Source organism: Electrophorus electricus, unplaced genomic scaffold (assembly GCF_041902795.1).
Source record: "Electrophorus electricus isolate QZ-2024a unplaced genomic scaffold, ASM4190279v1 Scaffold44, whole genome shotgun sequence".
NCBI lineage: Eukaryota > Metazoa > Chordata > Actinopteri > Gymnotiformes > Gymnotidae > Electrophorus > Electrophorus electricus.
Window position 1 is genome coordinate 472374 of NW_027658735.1, and position 7342 is coordinate 479715.

Genomic DNA, 7342 nt, shown 5'->3' on the forward strand with positions numbered 1-7342 from the left:
AGCAGCTAAATGCCAACAAAATACAGCGTGTATGTCAGCCATTGTGCATGCCCAACATATCGAGCAAGAGTACCTGGTGTGCCAGCACACCAGTGTTCCAAGGACTGTAATCCCTCTGAAAAACGCAGATGTAGGAGAAGTGAATATGACAATCTCTATGTGCCAGGTTATTAACCAGACCTCAAACTGTCCCAGTCCCACTAACCCCGCACCACCGAAAATGATGCTGCATGTGGCAGCTAGTAAGGGTGAGATATTTGTATAGCAGATGAAGCAGCAGGTGCCGGAAGTCTGGTCCAGATGCATCGATTATGTGCAGGTGCACAGCAATGGCACTTGCAGTGACTCCAATAGCAGTTCCCTGTGGAATTGCTCCATGACAACCCTGCAGGGGTATTGGAATGTAATGTGGGTCGGTGGTTCGGTGGCCTATGGTGAATTGCCACAGAACTGGACTGGTTGTTGTTATCCAGCTGTAGTGCGCCCAAGGACGCAGGGTGAGGAGAGACATAACCAGCACAGACTATTGTGGTAGAATTCTGAGGGACCCATGGACCACTCCGGGTGAAACCATTGGTTGGTCCCTTTTCCTGGGCGGTGGCACAGTAGCAGCCCTGCAAAAGATGGCTTAGCTTATCAGTTACTGCAAATAGTTAATGACACCTTAGCAGCAATAGGTGCCTTAAAGATAGAACAACAAGTGATAAGGGCAGCAGTGCTTCAACATAGAATGGTACTAAATCTCCTAACCATGAAGGAAGGAGGAGTGTGCAAAATGATTAACACTTCCTGCTGTTTTTACATTCCAGATCTCAGCGCTAATATTACTGATTATATGAATCTTATGTGATCTGCCTTCACTCCGCAGCCTACAGTTCCAGTAGCGGCTGTAGCGTTGCCCATTCTGCTACTCATTCTTCTTCTTTTTCTTCTTCTTCTGTGTTTACCTCCTTTTTTGTCATTGCGTGTCAGACGTCTTTCTAGTGTGTTCACCATGCCAGCGCTCAGCGGCCATGCCAATGACCAACCCCAGCTCTTTGAAGACATTCTGCTCCCCAAGATGGGCGGTGCTGGTGATCCACATGAAGACATCGTAGTGCTATTTGCTGAATAAAAGTGTGATAATGTGTGATATAAAATAAAGGGGGGAAATGTTGTGGAAATTTACTTTGCTTTATTTTACTTTGCTTTATGTTTCTATAGTCACAGCATAACAGTCTGCAGATAAGCATGTGAGTCAGGTACACCAGCTGCTCACATACCATTCTAACCATAGAGATAGAAGAAGCCTTCAGCGCTCAGGCTAACCAAAACATGAATTAGCCGATACTCTGTAGGAGTCGTTTTTCTTTTTTTTCTCTTTCTTCTGTTCTCTGTATAAGGGGAGGGGGACCGTACTGCGCGTCAGTGCTTTTACTCTGTTATACAGGGGACAGAACTCAATAAACTTTTACTCTTTACTACTCAATGCATAAAGCTGTCTGTGTTTGATGTGCTCTCATTTTCCCACCACATCCATTTAGCAGTACTGAATAACCGAAATGGCTTAAAACAGCTGAGGGGATGTTTGAAACTGAGTGATAAGATGTTCAGCAATTTATATATGATAATACAAGGCAGTAAATTAAATTGGGCTGAACTGGACAATAGTACCTGGCATGAAAAGTATGTCGTAGAGAGTAACAAAAAACTCAACCTCTCACCTCGCGCTCTGAAATGTCTCCGTCACTGTCTGTAGTGTCCTCTAGGATACTGCTGCCCTCACTAAAGTGTGTCACCCTGACCGGGTCAAACATCTCTTGAACATAATGGAAAATCAGCTTCAAGTGCTGCACTGAGCAAGAGTGCACTGTAAATGGCCAGATATAAATGGCAATGTCAGTAGTAAATTTATATATGCAGTCATGGAACAGGACCTAGCTGTAGAGCACAGCTTTAAGGTGCATATTATGATGTGCTCTTACCAATCATCCTCCTGGCTGTGTTTTGCTCTTTTGGCCAAATGTTTCTCTTCCAAAGCAGACAGACCAGACTTGCTGCATATTACTCCGTGCACTATAAATAAACCACATGTATAATGTCTTGTAAACAATGGAACAAGGGAAATTTGAATTGTGACTACTCTGTTAAAGGGGCGGATAAGGCAACCCACCCAAACCCCCCGAAAGCTGTTCTGTTATCTCTAAACATTAACATTAAATATTCACATCATAACTCGACCCCGTGCAGTAGGGCAAACTCACTCGCATGGGGGAAAGGATTACAGACTACCTGTACTGCTGCCGCAACTCTGCGGCCATTCCAACAACATCCACATACATTCCAGCAACATCCTATTATAGGACACAGTGGGCTTAAATACACCCATTTAATAGCATGTTGGACCTTCTTTGGCCTCCAGAACTGCAGCAATTCTTTCTGGCATAGTTTCCACTATGTGCTGAAAATACTCTGCAGGAATCTTGGTCCAATCTTCATAGGATATTTTCTCTGAAATTACATGGAGGGACTGACATGTTCTAAACTGCCTGTTATACTCTTACAGCCGCTTTGAAATACAAAAAAAACATATTTATCTTCCACTCCACTCAAGGATGGCCACACTTGGAATTTCCCTTGGCACATTTAAAACATTGTGTGAGCCAGATAGCTTCTGTTTTCAACCTTCCAATGCTCTGAGTATTAGTGTTCTATGCATATGAGATGCTTCAACACGTCCATGCGTGTTGTAAAGAAACACAGTGTAAGCAGTATTAATGAAAGTGCATCTCTACCTCAAACTCACCAGTGTAACAATTACAGTTTGTGAAATCTAATTTTAAATGGCGATCAGCCTTCTTAACAAATAAGCAGAACTCACCTTGTTAAGTGTTTGTGTTTGTTTGTTTGTGTGTGTGTGTGTGTGTGTGTGTGTGTAGTTTTAAGCATAGCAAGGCACTTCAGGGTTGCCAGGTGGAGCCTTCCTGAAGACCCTGATACTGAAACAGCATTAAAAGCTGCAATGGCACTGTAGTTGTATTTATCTGCACTAATACAGCTTTGAACTATTGCACTCTTACATACAGTAAGTTTCTATGTACCGGTGTACATTTCTGTGTACCTTTAGTAACTAAAGGGATTCTATTCTAATATTACAAGTGCTAGAAGTGCTGAAACTCAAAACAGTGAAGAAACCAGTGGAGCTTAATGACTGGTCAGATGAAGAGAGTGAAGTGAGGAGTTTCCTTCAGTGTCTGCCATGTCCCAGCTGAGGTGAGTGTGAAGCTTTTATTGGTACTATAGGAGTTGTGTTTAACTTTGAAACTGATGGTGTCACAGCCATTTGTGGCCGAGAGTCTAGAAGAGCATAATTGGCTGTACTCTTAGGGAGAGAGGGAATGGCATACGCTCTCTCCCCTGTCAATTACAGAGACACCGTGCAATCAAGGGCGTCTATAAGTTCACGCGTCAGAAGGGGGAGGAAAAGACTATTTTCTGAGTACTTAGAATAACATTCCGTATTTTTTGGAGAACATTTTCTAGAGTGTTTTCATGTAGAGAGAGAAATGAGTGGCTAAAATGTCAGAAGCTTTAAGGAGACAAATGGGGAATACTATAACAGCTCTTTCCATGTGTTAGTGACACCAGCGTTCCCTCTTTTCCCAGATGGTAAAAAAGAGCCCTGACTCTTGCAAACTTCATTTTTTTGTAGAACAAAGAGAAAGATGAATAACTCGCTTTATGGCCTTTTTCCACTCATGCATACCAAGTCCAGTATGCATCCAAACACTGTCAGAATAGTAGGAGTGCAGACTTTGAAAAATGGTCTTCTCATGTAAACTCAGCAGCTTTGTCCCTGGTTGTCTAGTGGTTAGGATTCGGCGCTTTCACCGCCGCGGCCCGGGTTCGATTCCCGGTCAGGGAAAAACCTCTTTTTATGCTCATATAAAACGACAGATTCTGCATTAAAACATAAAGTTTGTGTGAGTTGGAGTTGAGCCGACAGCCTAAGGATGACTTTTTTTTTAAGTTTTAACTTCTACTCTACCAACTGAGTTATTGAAAGCGACATGCAAGTAATCCCACATGTCCAAACACCAGTATGTTGGCAAGAAACACAGCCAGTTTTGGATGTTTCAATTGTTAAGTTCATTTGACACAAAGAAGAAAGATCGCATTGTATAAGTTGTTCAGCTACAAACAGATATATCTTTTGATGACATTTGGAATCATACTGGACTTTGTGTACATGAATGGAGAAAGGCCATAAATGGTTAGAATAACATTCAGTGCTTTTGGAGAAAAGTTTCGAGAGTTTTGTCATGTAGTGAGAGAAATGAGTGGCTGAAATATCAGGCATTAAAAGTGCAATTTGCACTCAGGGAAAGAAAATTGCTTTCATGTGGACCGCATTGAGATATCGATCTGCCTGTGAAACAAAACACCTCTTAAGAGGCTAGATTTGTGCTCTCAAGCTGCGATGGTGGTTTTCTCATGGCTTCTAAAAGAAGAGGCTGTGGTCAGGGTGGAGTGAGTCTTTGATAACCAAGATTGTTGTTGTTTTGGCCTTCGAATAGACAATGGCATTACCCAGTGTCAGGTCTTTCTCAGTAAACTGCAGAGAATGATATAGAGGGCAAGAAATGGTCAAGCACAGTTTTATTGGGTGTGTGTCTATAAAAAACACTACAGCTCTCTGATACATTTTTGGTTCAAGATTTAATCATCATGCAAATGATTGTGATTAATGCTTTGTCTGTTTAATTCAAATATTATACTATAAACCTAATATTTTAATAGGGTTGGCAACTTTCTAGATCCGATTACTACATGTGTGTGAAGTACAGGTGCTGTAGCTATACGGTATACAATTGTCCACAGTAGCCTAATTATAATATATACAACCAAAAATCCATCTAAAATAAACACCAGAAACTGCTCAATAGGTAGGATAACAGCAGAACAATTGTCCCGCCGTATAAGCAAAATGAGAGCCTGCTAAGGCCGCCAAGAGGGTGCCAAAGACCATGTATTTATTTCTATTTGTTTTTTACCTATGTTATGTCAGTGGCAGCTCAGATTTCTGCGTAGGCCCCAAACAGGCTTGGGCCAGCCCTGGTATCACAGTGTCGTGCACTGGAAAACCATCAAGCCTGTTGACTATGCTACCAGTGTTGTTCATGTAACTGTGCAAATAAACTGCAAACACAATTACTTTTAGAAGTATCATCCAGTTTCTTTTCACAATTGCCAAAATGTAATGAATCACAGCCAGTGTTCTAAAACAGACCTGGAATGTATTCCTGGTTGATGTGCCCTGTTTCTAGTTCCAAAAAAAAAAAAAAAAAAAAAAATTGGTGGATGAATTTTCAATGAAAGTGCTTCACTCAGCAGCCATTAATGATTCTTATATCCAGTATGAATAAATTGAAATTCCTATCCTTGTATCAGGTGCAGCAATTATGTGTAACAATTGTGAAGCAAAAAAGCAATAGCAACATTTTAATATAACAATATAGGTAATATAGAACTTGATCTAATGATATTAATTAGGCTATGCAAATAACACAACTACTTCGGTAGCAGATCATTCATGCCTGTTGAATAGGCAGTTTTCTGCTTTGCAGATACTTGAAATCTTTTACTAATCTTTCCCCAAATCCAGTAGGAGCTGCCTTTTACATTAACATGCCAGGATACACGCTGACTGGATGTTTAATCTTTCTAATGGGTAAGCTATATTCTTATAGTCAAGAAAGATATTTTTTAATTATTAATCAGTTAAGGAAGTCAAGCTATTGCATTTTGCTGAGATGAAGGAATATTGCATAACCCTGTACTGGCCAAATAATTAGATTTGATGTTCTATTTTTTAGATTAATCCCATAACTGAATTATTCACATGGTTTTATAGCCATGGTTAATACTTGCTGTCAAAATGCTGAGGTTCGTAAGAACCTCTTTCCTTCATAAGGAAGCTTCCTGTTTTTGAAACAGGTAGTTTCAGCATACTAGCTCTTACTGCTCTCTATCTGTTTAACAAATGTTTTGTTGGATTTAACTACTTTCTACCTGGAAACTGGCAACTTCCATGGAAAACTATTTTATCATCACAAACTATATCTAAGGAACTACCACAAACATAAGTAATGTTAACATTTTGCTTTTTCATCATGACTTATGTTCTGCTTCAGAGCACTGAATGCAGCATGTTTATTCTTCGTCATTAGTGGCAGTTTTATCTGTGAGAAGTGTAGATGAATTGCTAGTCTGACAGACAGTACGCATCCAGACAGCAAGGCGAAAGGGTGACGTTACGGCAAAGTAGACGAGCTTCCACCAGCTCATGGGACCACTACACATCCCCAACATTAAGTAACAAAATCCCAGAGACCTTCTGCCTGTACTGGCCAGACTTCAGATCAGAAGGTGAGAGAATACAGTCATGTGTTGTGTGGCTCAGATTGTTCACACAGTTAGTAACAGTCCAAACACTTTAATTATACTGTACAGCATGAGACCTGGAAATGTGTGTCTGTGTTTTTGTGTGTGTGTGTGTGTGTGTCTTCTCCCCAGGCTGAGCTCCAGCTTTGTACTGTCCATCATCAGAGAGATCTATCAGACTGGCTCTGCTCACTGTGTGTCCAGCTTGTTGAATTCAGCAGAGAACTGCATCAACCTGAACAGCAGAGAGCTGGACTCTGTCCACTGTGCTGCCCTGCGCTTCACCCTCCAGCACTGCACAGCAGTCTCTCTCAGCCTGCTTTTCACCTCCATACCAAAGGCGGAGCTGGAGAGCATTGAGCCACTGCTCTAACACGTCTCCCGTCTCAGGCTTGAACTTTTCTCACAATCAGAATTTTAACACAGAACTGGTCTGTTTAGGGAGTGTTATATAAACGTTTATGTACGTTTATGTGTTTTTCATGAGTTTCCTCAAAAGTCATTTTGTGCCAGCATCATTTAGGTTTTATTGAGACTCCTGTCAGGTAATCAGCAATATCCATGGATATTTACTTCAGAATAAAATTAAATTTAGGTGAAATATTTATATTAACCTGAAATTAACTGCCCTGCCACTGTCTGTGTGTGTTTTGTTTTCTCCGTGTTGACAGGCTGCTGTTGCTGAGGCTGCTCCACTGCTACAGTGTCTCTGAACTACAGCAGGGGGCAGCAGCAACAGATCTGCTCCTCGCTCTGCAGCACAGACTGGATTTCTCCTGCTGCTCTGCTCTGGACCTCACAGCAGACACACAGAAACACACACTGACTCTGAGCACTGAGGACTGCAGAGTCGTCTCCATGGTCATCCAGAGAGTGAGCTCTCACACACACACACACACAGCTCACTCTACACGGCTGT

General features: G+C 41.5%; 1 non-coding gene across 1 annotated transcript; it reads left to right on the forward strand.

Moving 5' to 3' along the window:
* The first annotated feature begins 3832 nt into the window (after window positions 1-3832).
* On the forward strand, window positions 3833-3904 carry trnae-uuc (transfer RNA glutamic acid (anticodon UUC)). Its single transcript has one exon. It is a non-coding gene; the product is annotated as a tRNA-Glu (tRNA).
* Window positions 3905-7342: the final 3438 nt, after the last annotated feature.